Below are 16,345 nucleotides of genomic sequence, written 5' to 3'. Positions count from 1 at the left end.
ATCATACTATCATCAGACTTCATTATGAACAACAGCAGCATTCTGTCTTTTCCTTCAGTAGGGTTGCGAGGGTACAACTCTTAAAATAACAGCTATTTAATGGCACTTTACTGGGTTGTGTAGATCCTTGTAGAATCAACGCTTAACTAAAATCATTTCATTCTATGCAGGGTTCTGTAAATATAAAATTGGTTCTTTGAGCTTTTAAAGAGTTCCTAGCATGTGGACAAAACTAAAATCTTTAATGTATAGTATACCTTGCAAGACACAACAGATCAAGAAAATCTGAACTTAGCCTGTGTTATTGTATGCAGTGAGAGTCCTGTTACAATCATGAGGCCATTAGTATTTCACAACTCTGTTATGATCTATTCATGGTTATGTATGGATCCTGTTACAAATCTAAATAAATGAAGATTCTTTCTGGAACCTTCATGTGGATGGTTCCCGCATCGCTTTGCAGAACCACTTGCACTTTTATTTTTAAGAGTGAAAAGTCAAAATCTCCCCATTAGTAAGCCAATTTCCCCCATTCTGAAAAACTCAATTTCTTAAGTATTGATTACTACACACTTAATAAACACTGTTGTAAAATATTTAAAAGAGTGTTTTGTTGTAAAGAAGTGCTTGTCACTTGTACAAGTAAATTACATAGCTTGAGGTAATTAACTGCCTGGCACGGGCTACAACTGTGATGACATTTTCCACATTATTCAAAATAGGAAACCCTTTTGTTATCAGGTTAAAATATATAACATAATGCTATGAGCAATGCAATGAGCGTATTCTTTATTGCTATTAAAATTTACCGAAATTACAAATATATAAAACTCTCTCAGGAAACACCATTGTAAACATGTACATGCAGTGTTATGTGTGAACAGTTTCATTTTAAAATAGAATAACTCAATATAGTATTTATCCCAAAATAAAATAATGAACCACAATTTCTACACCAGCCAAAAAATTAACCATTTAAATAATAAAGAGCTGAAAACTCTGGTTCTGAATTTCTGCTCAATCTCTCCCTGTAGCTTGATGCTTTGGAAGCCATCATTACAAATCGTAATTAGTATACTTAAATATACATAGTGTCAGAATATAAGAAATTTGACAAATGAGAGGAGATTATTTAGTCCAGCAGGCTTATTTGTTTAACTAATACCTAAGCTACCCCACTATCTTATCCAGATATTTCTTAAAGGTTGTCAAGGTTTGTACTTTGACTACGTGTCTCAGTAGTTTGTATCTGATTCCCACAACTCTTTGAGTAAAGAAGAGCTTCTTTGCTTCAGTCTTCAATGCTTAATCTAATCTGTAATTTCCACCGTTATCCTCAAGTATGAGATTCACCCTTAAATTGATGGACTGCTGCATTATCAAAGCCTTTGAGGATTTCGAAAATTTGGATTAGGTCCCCATGCAGTCTGTTCTGGTCAAGATTAAACAGGTTTAATTTTCTGAGTCTATCACAGTACAACATGTTCTTAAGTCCTATGATATACTTGGTTGCTCTCCTTTTCACATCTTCAAGTGCTGCTATGTCTTTTTTGTAGCATGGTGACCAGAACTTCATACAGTACTCCAGATGCTGGTTCACTAGAGCAATATACAGTCTCTTGATTTATATTCAACAGTCTTTCTTTACAATATAAGCTAACATTTTATTTGCCTTTTGAATAGCTTCTTCACATTGCTTAGATGATGAAAATGTATCAACATAAACCCTTACATTCTTTTCACTGTACGATAGTGTTACCCATGTTGTATTTATAATTTTCATTCCCTTTGCCCACTTGTAGGACTTGGCACTTTTTTACATTAAAGTATATGATTCTAATCTTGTGAATGTAAGTGGACAGTTTCATAAAACTCTTCAAGCTAGTATCTGATCTAGTTCTGCTTTTCTTGCTTTCTGGGTCTTGTTACTTAAGCTAAAAAAATTATATTAACAGGTTAGTTACAGGCTGCCACTGTCAGACAGTCTGTCAATCCCGGACATCTCTGAGCACTAATCAATTATTCACAACTGTTTATGTGAGTGGGTGATGCAATGACTGGTGGGTGTTGCAATGTGAAATATGTTGCTTATTGATGGGTGGTTGTTTCATCAGTCATTTTTCCAAAGGAAGGGAATTCACATGTAAAAAAAATCTTCCTTATTTTTAAGAACTGCACCTTGTTATATTTTTGTCCCTCCATTTTGCATGCCCATGACACTATTCTGCACATTTTTCCCCATGGCCCTAATTTCTCCCCAAAAATGGGGGGATTCCCCCTAATCTTTAACCCAGACTTCAGAATTCTTGACAAATATTGTAAAATCCAGTGGACAACACCTTAACTGTTGGGTGGGTTACTGGTGAGGTATGAGGTATCACCTCACCTGTGTCGCATGGTGTCCCTCAGGGTTCTGTCCTGGGGCCATTACTTTTTCTACTTTATATCCTTCCTTTGGATCAGATTATTCACAGACATGGCCTTAACTTCCACTGTTATGCAGACGATATACAGTTATATCTTAGTACAGTCTCGCCTCCCAGCACACTCACTGACTACATCACTGATCTTAAGCTATGGATGGAAAATAACTTTCTCAAACTTAACGCCAATAAAACTGAAGTGTTACTGGTAGGCCCAAACTCCCAACTTTCTAAGGCATCCAGTGTCTCTGTTTCTGTTGATGGTACACTTGTCAGACCTGCTCCTGCTGTCAGAAATCTTGGTGTTTTGTTTGATTCATCACTTAGCTTTGAGTTCTATTCATCAATAAGGTTTGAGTTCTATCATCTCCGTAACATTGCCTGCCTCCACCCATTTCTGTCCTTTAATGATGCTCAAACTCTGGTTCATTGTTTCATAATGTCCCGTATTGATTACTGTAATTCCCTCTTCATTGGCCTCCCTGCAAAATCTATACAGAAAGTACAGTACATTCAGAACTCCGCAGCCAGAGTCCTCACCCACACAAAGCATTCTGCTCACATCTCCCCTGTTCTCTCCCAGCTTCACTGGTTACCAGTTCCATCAAGGATTAAATTCAAGATTCTGCTTCTCACCTTCAAAGCCCTACATATCCTTGCCCCCCTTTACCTCACGCAGCTCCTAGCTCTGTACACTCCTTGTCACTCTCTCAGGTCCAGCAGTAATCTCCTTACTGTCTTCACCCTGGTCACCCTCCACACAGTGTTATGGCGCCTCAACTCTGGGACTCTCTTCCTCAGTCTCTCCGAGATTGCTCCTCTTTTTCCACCTTTAAATCTCAACTGAAAACTTTCCTCTTCTACGAACTTTTGTCTTCTGTGTAATTTTTTTTTTATTCTCTATGTAAAGTGACTTTGGGTTTGTGAAAGGTGCTCTATAAATGCAACTTGTATTATTATTATTATTATTATGGAGTATGACTTGTCCAGGCCTGGGAGGAGAATGAAGACAGTAAATTTGACTGCATGAAGAGGGCTTACAGGCAGTCGATGCTAGAGATTGGAGGGGAAGTAAGTTGTCAGAAGTGGTAGTGTTTTAGTGTTTGAGTGGTGTTTTTGGCAAATGACACAAGTTTCTATGTCTGATGACTAGAGCAAAATTTATTATCTTTATGGCTTCCTCCAGAGGTTTCAAGAGCTAAAACAGTCTGGTATGTTAGATTTACTGTTCTTTTAATTTAACAGCTTTGGAGTGCGGATACCAGGATATCCATCCCACAGTTTATTATTCGCAGATTGTACATGGATTGAAAGTTGAGCTGTATGCACACCAACACAGGCCATCCTTCTTGCAGTAACACTTTTTTTAGACATAATTGCCACAGCATTAGTTTTGTGTCCAGATATTTAAATTTAACAGCACAGTGTGTAGTCTTTCAATTTCAGGTGTAGCAGTCCCTGCTCTTTGCTTTTAGAATTTGTCATTTACGTTTCAAGTTTGAAGAAGGAAGGAGTTATCATGGGTGTAGTAAATGATTCATCATGAAATTTTTTAAGGAGATATCCTTTTACTTTATCATGTGTAGGCTGATTTCTGTTTTTTCCAGAATGTTACAGAATGTTACATCAGGTGATGACCTTGCTTGAGTAGCTTCCAGTTCACAGAGTTAGAAAAGCAAGCATCTATGCAAATAAGACATTTATATTTGCTAAAATTTTGACTTTTAGCTGCAGAAGCTGGAGCTCTGCTATATGCAGCATTGGTAACACACTTTAAAATGGCATGTCTAAATCAGAGGAACTGTCTTTCCATTCTGCAAACAGTTATTTCCAGAATATCAGTGAGGTTATTATTATTCCTTTACTTCATCCTGGTTCATCCAAAACAAATTGTAGCTGGCCTTAGACAGCCTGCCAATCTATGGTGAAGACCACTCAGTCTACCTAGCCATAAAATAATACAATAATATGCAATAAAACAATATATTACATTAATACAATAATATAATAAAAAAATACACACAGCCATTTAGTATGATGGGTTTGGCAGAGCCCTAATGTCAGGTGACCAATTAATGCTGAAATGTAAAAGTTATTAAAATTAATTAGTGAATGCATTACAAGGTGTAAACAGAGAAGTAGTAAAGTTAAAAAAGGACAGATAGACTTCAGAAATTTGATTTATAATATAGCAACAGATTTCAGTGCAAATGCTTTTGACTTAGAGTATCAGACTTGACTGTTATGGCCCTTTTCTCCACTTTATGTCATGTTCGTGCAGAACTGCTCATTGGTCCCACTGCACAGTTCTATTTTGCTGTTCACTCACAAGCAGACCTTACCAAAGGCTTAGCCGTCTCCCTTACTCCAGTCAATCACACGATCCCCAAAGTACGCAGGCAAAGGCAGGAGCTCTTGACAGGTGTAACATTTTTTGTTTGTTCGTTGGCAACAAATTATGGCTATAGGAATGATGTCCCGAGGATCAAATATATTTTTGTGATTTATTTTAGAAATGTCAAATGTGTACAGGATTCTCTGTCTAGCTGTCAGTGTTTTTATTGCCGCTGGTTTTCTAATTGGTTATCTCTTACAGTTCCATTTCTATCAAAGTGATGGCTTGTCTGTCAACAGCAAGTAAAATAAAAGCAGTCACTATTTACATTATACAAATTTGGGAGGAAAATTGGAGATGCTGCCAACATGTACACACTCAAAGTGAAAGTGCACAGGCAGCCAATGTGAAAATAATCAAAACCCCTTTGTCGTCTTCTGTTATTTTCATAAATGCTATTGTTTTGTATAGCAAGTCCAGGGTCCATGAAGAAGTGCAGTGATTTAGAAATACTGATTTTGAATCAAGACAAATTTTATCTTCAGGTACAAAGTGAATATTTTTTCATTTTCATTAACCTAACAGGAATACTTTCAGTAGTTGGTTAGCTGCATCAAACACAAAGCTGTCTCGTAGCTTTAGCGTTAAAATCTTGGACTGCCCACCGTCTGTGGGGGGTTTACACATTCTCCTTATGTCTATGTGGATGTCAACTTTGGACACGCTTTTTCCTCTGACTTCTCAGAAATATACAGGTTAGGATGACTGGTGACTCTAAATTGACCCATGTCACTGTCTGCATGAGTGTGTCCTATTCTAGACTGTTATACAGTATTTGAAGATTAATAGAAGGATAATTAATGGATTGTTATTGACCTGTGCATTAGAGTTAGTCCACACATGAGATGCAATAAAAAAAGGTTCTCACATTTTTCTTGATTACCTTCAAATCTAGAAGATTTCCTATAATGTACTAAGAAAACTGAGATATGATACATGAATAACTGAATTATGACATACTCTACAGCAACTAAGTAATTAACAGATTTCTTTCCAGATGAAACTGAGCTAATTGGCAGAAAATAAATGTAAGGGTACAGATGAAAAAGAAATCCTAACTGTAGCACACAAATCACAACTGATAAATGGTTTACTTTTCCATTGGCAGTCATGCTCAAAGCACAAAAGAAATGAATTTCTATCCAAGTCACAGTCTAAATGTGATTTGATTTTTAGTATTTTTTGATTTAATGTTTTTTAATTTGACTTCATCCTTCGAAGGGATGACCAAGCAGATATTTTGTGAATGGCAGGGTGTAATAAGAGACACATAGACTAAGTGCGTCATATAAGTCACAGCTACAATAATCATCATCTTAATACAGTGCTGAGACAGATTTGTATATATTTTAAGTAATTACAAATATACTGTAATCTAGCCATAAAAATTTCATTGCTCAACATACAGTACTGTAAGAAGGCCAATTTTGTTTTCACTACTCCTCGAAGACACCATTTCTTACACGTCTAGACTAGTGACACAAGTAACTGACAAAATATATGAAATACATATAGAAATACATTCTGTACCATTTGTACCCAGCACATTACTATTGAGATGAGATCATATGACACTTGAATGTTTAACTTTCATATTACATATAAGAAGTCCTATTTAGGTTTAGATATTTGCCAAAGATGTTTAATTTGTTTAACTATTTTAGAGCTTTTAGATATACAAAGATATAGGTGTGTTAAAGATGAAGCCATTTATTTGTATGCTGATTGGTGCAAATTGATGTTCTACTTAACTGAGTCATGCATATGAACCTAATTTAATTAAGATTTTTGATTGGTAATATTCTCTAGTCTCCCTCAAGCTTGTTGTAACAACGGATGTCTATCTTGAAGACATTTATAATGATGATCTCAAAGGTTATTTATTTAAGATAGTAAAATCCCTGACACTAAGCACTATTGTAGAATTTTAAGTTTATCTTTTCTGACCCCTTCAAGTTACTGCTTAAATTACATTTTCATTTGTCCACCTATCTCTTTGTTTTATGAACCTTCTTTTTCCTCTTTTTTTGTCATGACTGTTTCCATAAACTCGTTCTGAGGAAATAATAATAGTGAAGTGGTCTATTCAGGGTTTATGATGGCCAACGAAGCATTTGACAACTATGCTAGACTGATTAATGTGGCCAAAAATGTGACCTGAGCTGTGAGGCAGTAATGCTAAAAACTGCACCTCTCTAAGATAAAATGAACAGAATTAAATATCAGAATGGTAAAATTTCTTCCTGATAGGAAGAATGAATTCATTAATGCTTGCTCCGCACAGGTTCAATAGAAGGTACTCATCCCTGTCGAACCAAAAACTGGCTTTACTTTTCCACTGGCGCTTTTGATGGTTCACTGCCAAGGCTACCAAATAAGTGCAACACTAAAGCACATGGATCCTTCACTCTTTCCTGTTTGCATCAACTGCAGAGCACTATGGGTAATACAGTAAGCGAAATAAGAAAATCCGCGAAGTAGAAACCATATGTTTATATGGTTATTTTTATATTGTCATGCTTGGGTCACAGATTTGCGCAGAAACACAGGAGGTTGTAGAGAGACAGGAACGTTATTCAAACACTGCAAACAAACATTTGTCTCTTTTTCAAAAGTATAAACTGTGCTCCATGACAAGACAGAGATGACAGTTCCGTCTCACAATTAAAAGAATGCAAATATATCTTCCTCTTCAAAGGAGTGCGCATCAGGAGCACAGAATGTCAGAAAGATAGAGAAAAGCAAACAAATCAATAGGGCTGTTTGGCTTTTAAGTATGCGAAGCACTGCGGCACAAAGCTGTTGAAGGCGGCAGCTCACACCCCCTCCGTCAGGAGCAGACAAATAGAGAGACAGAGATAAACAAACAAGCAAAAATCAATACATGCCCTTCGAGCTTTTAAGTATGCGAAGCACCGTGCAACATGTCGCTTCACTAAGCAGCTGCACAGAAGGTAGCAACGTGAAGATAATCTTTCAGCATTTTTAGACGAGCGTCCGTATCGTCTAGGTGTGCGAACAGCCCCCCTGCTCAATCCCCCTACGTCAGGATCAGAGAATGTCAGCGCAAGAGAGAGAGAGAGAGAAAAGTACGTTGGGTAGCTTCTTACCCATCTGCCAATAGCGTCCCTTGTATTAAATCAACTGGGCAAACCAACTGAGGAAGCATGTACCAGAAATTAAAAGACCCATTGTCCGCAGAAATCCGCGAACCAGCAAAAAATCCGAGATATATATTTAAAGATGCTTACATATAAAATCCGCGATAGAGTGAAGCCGCGAAAGGCGAAGCGCGATATAGCGAGGGATCACTGTACTAGGCTCACATATTACAGTCATGACCAGATGTTTTGAGAATGACGCAAGTATTGGTTTTCACGAAGTTTGCTGCTTCAGTGTTATTAGATCTTTTTGTCAGATATTTCTATGGTATACTGAACAGTAATTACAAGCATTTCATAAGTTTCAAAGGCTTTTATTGACAAGCAACACAATTTCTACCAACCATCCGAGAACAGTTTGGTGACCAACAATGCCTTTTCCAGCATAAAGCAAAAGTGATAACTAAGTGGCTCGGGGAACAAAACATCGAAATTTTGGGTCAATGGCCAGGAAACTCCCCAAACCTTAATCCCATTTAAAACTTATGGTCAGTCCTCAAGAGGCTGGTGGACAAACGAAAACCCACAAATTCTGACAAACTTCAAGCATTGATTATGCAAGAATGGGCTGTCATCAGTCAGGATTTGGCCCATAAGTTGATTGACAACATGCCAAGGCAAATTCCAGTGGTTCCAGAGGACCAACACGCCAAATATCGACTCTTTGCATAAACTTAATATAATTGTCAATAAAAGCCTTTGAAACTTATGAAATGCTTGTAATTATACTTCAGTATACCATAGAAACATATGACAAAAAGATCTAAAAACACTGAAGCAGCAAACTTTGTGAAAACCAATACTTGTGTCGTTCTCAAAACTTTTGGCCACAACTGTACACACAGGTCACATACAAGTCGATATATAAAAAGACAAAGGTGAATTTCCAAGAAAATAATCAGAGAACATGGTCACCAGTGTACACAGCATATTCACTGTGAAAAACACTTTGGCTCTACCAGGGAGAAATGCCGAATGGCAACTGAACGTGACAAGAACTTTTTCAAAGTGGATAACAAATCTGTGCAGTGGTGGGATGTTGCATTTGAACTTAAAAATATGCCTTTATTTATTCACTTTCAAGATATTTGTTAACAGAAAAATTATATTGTACATTTTTTCCAGGTGACTGAATATATCTAATTTTTAGAAGTAAAATTCTGCTGTAAACTTTTATTTACCAACAAACTATATCTGCAAAGCAACATGATTAACACTAATAAAACATTAAGTGCTATTTTACAGCATTTACAATATTTACTTTCTTGCTGTTTTAAATAAAAAGAAGTCATGTTATGTAAACATGGAAAGCATTGTATTTATGTCTTTGAACAGAAGGTGTGGATGCATGAACACAGAACTTTATATCTTTTAATCAATTATTGAGAGTCATGTGAACTCTACAGGAGGTCTTAAGTTGTAAAGAATTCTATATATTCAATTATGAAAAAAAAAACTGTAACAAAAAATGAAATTTTAAGAGGTATCTGTTGTGGCGGACGCCCAGGACCCATGCCTGGCCAGGACGCCCCTTTGACACTGGATCCACAGGAGTAGCCATGGGGTGCACACTACATCCCCCAGCAGCCCCCTTGGGTTACATTGGGGCCACAATGATGGAACACCAGAGCTTATCTCTGTTGGGCTCCGTGGCCACCGCCAGGGGGAGCTGCATGGCTTAATGAGCCCCTGTGGGCTGGAATACAACCACACCCGGAAGTACAGCCTGAATTAGGTCAATTATCACCTGAAGCACTTCCGGGTGGGCTATAAGAAGAGCCAGCAGCCATTACTCGAGGCGCCTGAGCCGGAGGAGTGGAGGATATTTCTGTTGGATTTGTGTTTTGGTGTGCTTATGGTGACGGGATTGTGTACGGGACGGTACGAGAAAGGCGTATCCCACAGACGAAGAGAAATAAATCTTTTTCTTTTATTTTTACATGTGCCTCCATTGTCAGTCTGTGTCGGGTCGGGCACCTATATAGTGCCTTTCACACTGTATACTGTGAAGTCTTAAGCTGCAGCTTAGCAGCAAAGCAGTATTATTTAAAGTTTTTCTGCTTTAACTATTAACTCTATATTTGATATACTCATAGAAATATAGACTTGATAGATGCTTAATTAGAATATTTAACTGTCAATTTCTTTATTCATACTAAAAGTAGCTTTCATATTGCAGAACTTTGCAGACCCAACTGGCATCACTAAACAAAAATGTTTTGATGTCAAACTGGCTTCTCACGAAATGCAGATACCAGCTGCCATGGATGTTTCAGTGACAGTCAGAGGGGTCAAAAAAGAATATTGTCAATGATGGATGTGTGCTGCCGAAAATCGTCTGGTCCTATTTTACCACCAGGGAAAATGGAAAGGTCACCGACTGAGCAAAAGAGAGTTTCATAGGTTTCAGAGAAGTCAGAAAGCAGAGGTGTCAAAGAAAATTTGTGTCTTCCTTTTTTTATTGTTGATTTAATAATTTAATTATAAAAGGTTAGCCGGGGATAATCTTACTTTCTTATCACTGTTCCGCTGTATTTTCTCATAGAAATGTACTTGAGTTCATTATAGAGACATCTATTAATTAAAATCCCATTTAGCTTTTCCATTAGAAGGTGAAAAGACCAAAAACATATTTAGCTAGCACTGGGCCCAAGCCAGGAAGCCACCCTGGATGGGATGTTGTCCAGTGAAGACAGATAATTATGAACCTACGCATGTTCTGTCATGTGAAACTAATTTAGCAACAACAATTAACCTAATACAGTATATGAGAGAAAAACTGAGTAACAGTTGAAAGCAACACAGAAAAATCAGGTTTCTAAAGCAATGAGTATCTGTAAAGGCACTGTGCTACACATCTTTAAGAAATGTACTTGTTAAAGTGATTTAAATTAAATAACTCCTAGATCCTAAAGTGATCTAAAACTAATATATTTAATTTATAGTCCCTGAGCTGACACTAAAGGGCAATTTTGTTTCTACAGTTGGCACCTGGGCACTTGAGTGGATGTGCTCCGGATTATTCAGTCATTCATGGATTAGCAATAGTTGGCTTTTTGCAGTATCTTAACTCCTCATCAGTCTGCTGACTTTCAAATCTGTTTACTCCAGTTCGGTATAGCTAGGTACCTGAGCTTATCACAATTAGACTACACATAAGGCAGGACATGCCAATCTATTTTTAACATCATTTATACCAAAATTAAAATAAGGCAGGTTTAAATATTATATATGATTATTCACAGCAAGGGTAACCACAACTAGGGAAGGATAATGCTGCTTGCTCATGGATACAGTGCCCTAGGTTTGAACGCCATGCTTGGCTGTTGCCCATGTGAAATTTGTATGTTCTTCTCATGCCTCCATCACTTTCCTTCCCAAACATGAGCTCATATTTGATAAATTGTCCCAGTGGGAAGATAATGTGGAGGTGTGTGCATGAGCGGGCCCAGTGACCAAGGACTACAGTAATCTCTCGCTATATCGCGCTTTGACTTTTGCGGCTTCACTCTATTGCAGATTTTATATGTAAGCATATCTACATATATAACGTGAATTTTTCGCTGCTTCACGGGTTTCTGCAGACAATGGGTCTTTTTACTTCTGGTACATGCTTCCTCAGTTGGTTTGCCCAGTTGATTTCATTCAAGGGACGCTACTGGCAGATGGCTGAGAAGCTACCCAATCAGAGCACGCAGTTAAGTTCCTGTGTGCTGATTGGCTCAGCGACGGAGCGCTGAATTCAATTCTGCTGCGTTAACCAGGAAGTCTCATCTCGCTCATTCAGCATCAACGTGCTCCTGCTACTGCTTCAGGGGCCGTGACCAAGTGCCAACGGAAGATGCTAACGATTGCCGAAAAGGTAAAAGTTTTGGATATGTTGAAGGAAGGGAACAGCTACACCTCTGCAGGACACCATTACGGCATCAATGAGTCCACGATTCTTTTTATTTAAAAAGGAGGAAAAGAGTATAATATATACGGCCGCAGTGTCCTTTAACCAGGGCGCAAAACGAGTTGTAAGTGGATGTAATAAGGCGGTAGTCCAGATGGAATCTGCTTTAGGGATTTGGATTGAAGAACAACGGCGGTGCTACACAGTTGCCTGAAGAGGCTCCTTTAGAAGAGCTGTAACACTCTCCTTTGTTGTGCAGTAAAATTAAACTCATCGTTATCGGACAAGTCATCGTGTCATTGTTGGTGAGTAACCATAATTAATTTTCTACGTACAGTACTTATTACATGTACATAGTTTAGTGTCACTGTACATACAATTTACTGTATACAATTTTTCTTGCATTGTACATATTTATTGCTGGTTGCCTGTCTGTCATAATGGCTGTAACATATGTGATATCGGAGACGCTCGATATCTTTAAAATAATATTTAGGTTTTACTGTATATAAACAGTGTGTTTACATACATAATTTCAACGAATCTTACCTAATATCTAAGAGAATACAAAGGGTTTATGCTGTATAATTGTGCAGGAAATGTTTATAATAGTGTGGGAGAGTTTATAAGGGCTTAAAATATATAAAAATAACCATATGAACATATGGTTTTTACTTTGTGGATTTTCACCTTTCTCGGGGGGTTCTGGAACGCAACCCCCACAATCGAGGAGGGATTACTGTATTTCTTTTCTTGCATCCAATGCTGCTGGGATAGATTTCAGTGTCCCACATACCTAATTGGGATTAAGTAAGTCTGAATGAGAATGCGATTTAATTCACGTATCTGCTCCTGACTTGATAAACCGCCTATGTAGGATTATAGTTATACCAATAGAATGGTAGCACTGCTCCCACACAGTAAGGAGATCATGGGTTCGTGTCCCAGGTCCTCCCTGCATGGTTGCACTTTGAGTAGTGACAAAAGCGCAATATAAATGTAAAGAATTATTAATTATTATTATTAATACACAGAATATACATCATCTGTGGTTCCATATATCTGATTGGAGATGAAATGAAGATAGCCTTTCACGTAAAACCACAATGTGCTCTTTCTTCAAACAGTTGTTCAAAAGATAAAAAATCAAAAAGGAGTGGATATGAAACTTTTAGTAAGAAGACTTCCCAGCTTTGAAGTAAAAAGCCTGCCAGCATCTTCTCTTAGGTGTGTTCTATGAGAACTAATGATAACATTTTACTTTCCCAACATCAAAACTAGATCAATAGCAAATACTGAAGATACTGCACAGATTACTGATACAGATTTAGGAGTTAATGGTGACACAACATTCTTATTGTCCAGGCAACGTGCAGGAGTGATTAAAATGGCAAATACATTGTTGTTTTGTGAAAATTTAGGCGATAGATAGATAGATAGATAGATAGATAGATAGATAGATAGATAGATAGATAGATAGATAGATAGATAGATAGATAGATAGATAGATAGATAGATAGATAGATAGATAGATAGCACTCTATTTTTCCCCAGGGGAAATTTGACATTTTACAGAAGCTCAATAAATAAATAGACGATTGTAAAAGATGCATGTCAGAGGATCCTCTCCTTACAGGCTCTGTCAAGATATGTAATAACATTGTCATCTCCTTCCCTTTCCACATTGCCAAGAAACCTCCCACTGAGGGCAACTGACTCTGCCCCTTCCAGTTTATTCACCAAAAATGCGTGGGCTTCCCGGAAGGAGGAACCATTTTTGGCAAGAGCTACCTGCTGGACAGAGGTCCTGAGAAACTGACCCAAACTCTTGGCAAACTAGCTGATTGATTTAATTTGCTTTCAGCTCTGATATTTAGAGGGCAATTACATCAAAAACTGTTAATTTTTGTTAAACTGTTGAACATTAGCAGGATGACCTGGTTGGTGCCCCAAATTTTCATTTGTGTGGAGCTTTCATTCCTGCTCCCATCCACAAGATATTATATTATGACAAATACCAACAACCCTTTAAAATACTGTTGTACACCCCATAATGACTATAAGGAAAGAAAACTAAAAAGAAAGAAAAATTTCTGACGTGGCTAAAGATAAAAAGAGCAGTCACAGTCACAATTATGTGCCTCTAGAGTGTTGTGGGAATCTTTGATCTCTATGCTGCTTCTAGAATATATGCAGAGAAAATGCATTCCCAGACTAAAGAGCACGTCCTGCTTTGACAGGCCAATCCAGCTGCTCAACTTTGTCCATGAAGGGCAACGGCAGGTGCGGATTTTCCTCAAACCAGGACCTGCTTTTAACTGGCACTCCAATCTTAATTAAGTAGACTCTTATGTACTAAATGAGACCTATTGTGTCACTACAGAATGACACAATAATAATTGTTCATTATTTATCTATTTTTATAGGAATTATGATTGCATTTTATAGGTCTTCTGATTTTGCTGTGTCATTTATTTTGAAATGCCATTACTATTGAAGTAGTTATTTACTTGACTTCACAGGTGGAAATGCTACTGAAATAGTGTTTTCTCTTTAGCATTTAGTGCCTGTGCACTCTCTCTCAGTTGTCATTATTTATAGACAGCTTAAAGTTCAAAATAAAATGTGAAATAAGAAAAAACATGAAAACAGACTCCTGTTTATCCATGTCTGTAGAAAAATTATACATAGAATTGTCTCCAAAATGAGAGTAGGAAAAGGCAAAGGTTCTCACATAAGGAGTTTATTTAGACACAGTATTATTTTTTCAAATAGTGTAAGATAACAAAGAGCACATGAGTGCAAGTGACAAGATTATCAACTTCATTGACATTTCTGCTGATGTGATCATTAGGAACCAACTTATTAAAAAAAATAACTCTTAACTGAAAGATTTCTAGCAAAAATAAACCAATAGAGAAAAATAGTAACATAGTCAGAGAACAAAACCATGTTTAAGGCAAATAAATTTGACAAATTATGCACAAAAGTCTTTAGGTATCCACTAAACTGGACAATGGAAATTTCTAAATGGAGACTATTTACAGTATATTGTCTTGTCAATGGCGACACAAGCCGCAACCACCAGAGGTCCACCTTTAGCAACTGCTAAAGTGTGTAGCAACCTAATCCATGAACAACATGGTATTGCTGTTGTGGTGGAGGCTTTTTCCAGCCAGGACGCATGCATGGCAAGCATGGCCAGAGTGTTACCTCCACCAGACTGCTAAATGGCGGCCCCCCTAGGTGAACTCCTGCAGGGCTCCATGGGAGTTGGAGTTTTGTGCAGCCCTGTTGGGATCCATTGGCGCCGCCAGGGGGTGCTGCAGAAACCGCTGAGCCCTTATGGATGGTTCTTCAGCCACACCCGGAACTGCTGTCAGAAATACATCATCAAGCACATGGAGCACTTCCAGGGGCGTTATTAAAGGGGCCACAGTCGAGAGGAAGGAGACAAAGCTTGCAGATGAGGATTGGAATAGAAAGAGAGAAAGAAGAAGTAAAAGAAGAAGAGTATCGTGTAGAGGTGTATTTGTGCTTTGGGACTGTGTTGTGTAATTGTGGGAACGGGAAGATGTTACCCACAAGTGAAAAAACAAAAATAAAATCTGTGTGCTTTTGTAAGTGTGCCTCCTGCGTCTGTCTGTGTTGGGTTTGGTGGTTGGCACGCCCCAATAGAATGTTGCACTGTAAACTTAAAAGTAACAGCCTTAATAATTTTTTATTCTTTTGGAAAGGTCTGCCTAAATAAACTTTCAACATGACAAAAGATTCTTCATGTTACAAAAACATACCAAAGCTTTTTTTTTGTGAAGGAAAAATGTATTTTCTTCAGAAAAAAATTTAAAATGAACCTGAGGTTATGACAGTTGGGGCTTTGTAGGCTTTGCGCCCTGCTGCTGATCTTTTTCTCGATTATATACATGAAAGTAGCAGTAAGCCCCTGATCTATTTGCCAGTCACATACAATATAGCACCTGACCAATTTTTTTATCATTATTAGTTTTTTGGACACCTAGATATGGCTTTTATTATATGGTAAACATTAAGAGAAATGCACAACATACTCATATATCAATACAGTATCTCCACATATTTCATGAACATAACAGGAAAAGCAACCAAAATGGCATTATGCCATTTACATTTTTCAGTATGAATTTTTGTATTTAATTTATATTGTTGATATATTTTTTTAGGGTAATTCTCCATTGAAGTAAGCAGATTGGGAGATGAAGAGATGAATGAATAAGTACATGTCTTGTATAAACAGCAGGGATGGGCAGTAGCCAAGTGGCTTGTTGCCTAAAAAAATTTTGATTTGATTGACCAAACATGTTGTCTAGTTGGTCTAGTGTTTAGGAGTATACTCTTTGGGACATTTCTTTACCATTTTATTTTATGTTTATATTGTAATGGGAGGCAACACTGGTCTGATGTCCTAAATGAGATGGATGATGTTCCTGTATCT

General features: G+C 37.5%; 1 protein-coding gene across 1 annotated transcript in view; it reads right to left on the bottom strand.

The window, feature by feature from the left end:
• slc35f3b (solute carrier family 35 member F3b) overlaps positions 1–16,345 on the bottom strand; it is a 360,618-nt gene that overhangs the window by 99,777 nt on the left and 244,496 nt on the right. The window lies entirely within an intron of this gene.

Source organism: Erpetoichthys calabaricus, chromosome 15 (assembly GCF_900747795.2).
Source record: "Erpetoichthys calabaricus chromosome 15, fErpCal1.3, whole genome shotgun sequence".
In the NCBI taxonomy this organism is placed as follows: Eukaryota; Metazoa; Chordata; class Cladistia; order Polypteriformes; family Polypteridae; genus Erpetoichthys; species Erpetoichthys calabaricus.
The sequence above is the reverse complement of the archived record's forward strand: the minus strand, read 5'-3'. Positions and strand labels throughout refer to the sequence as shown.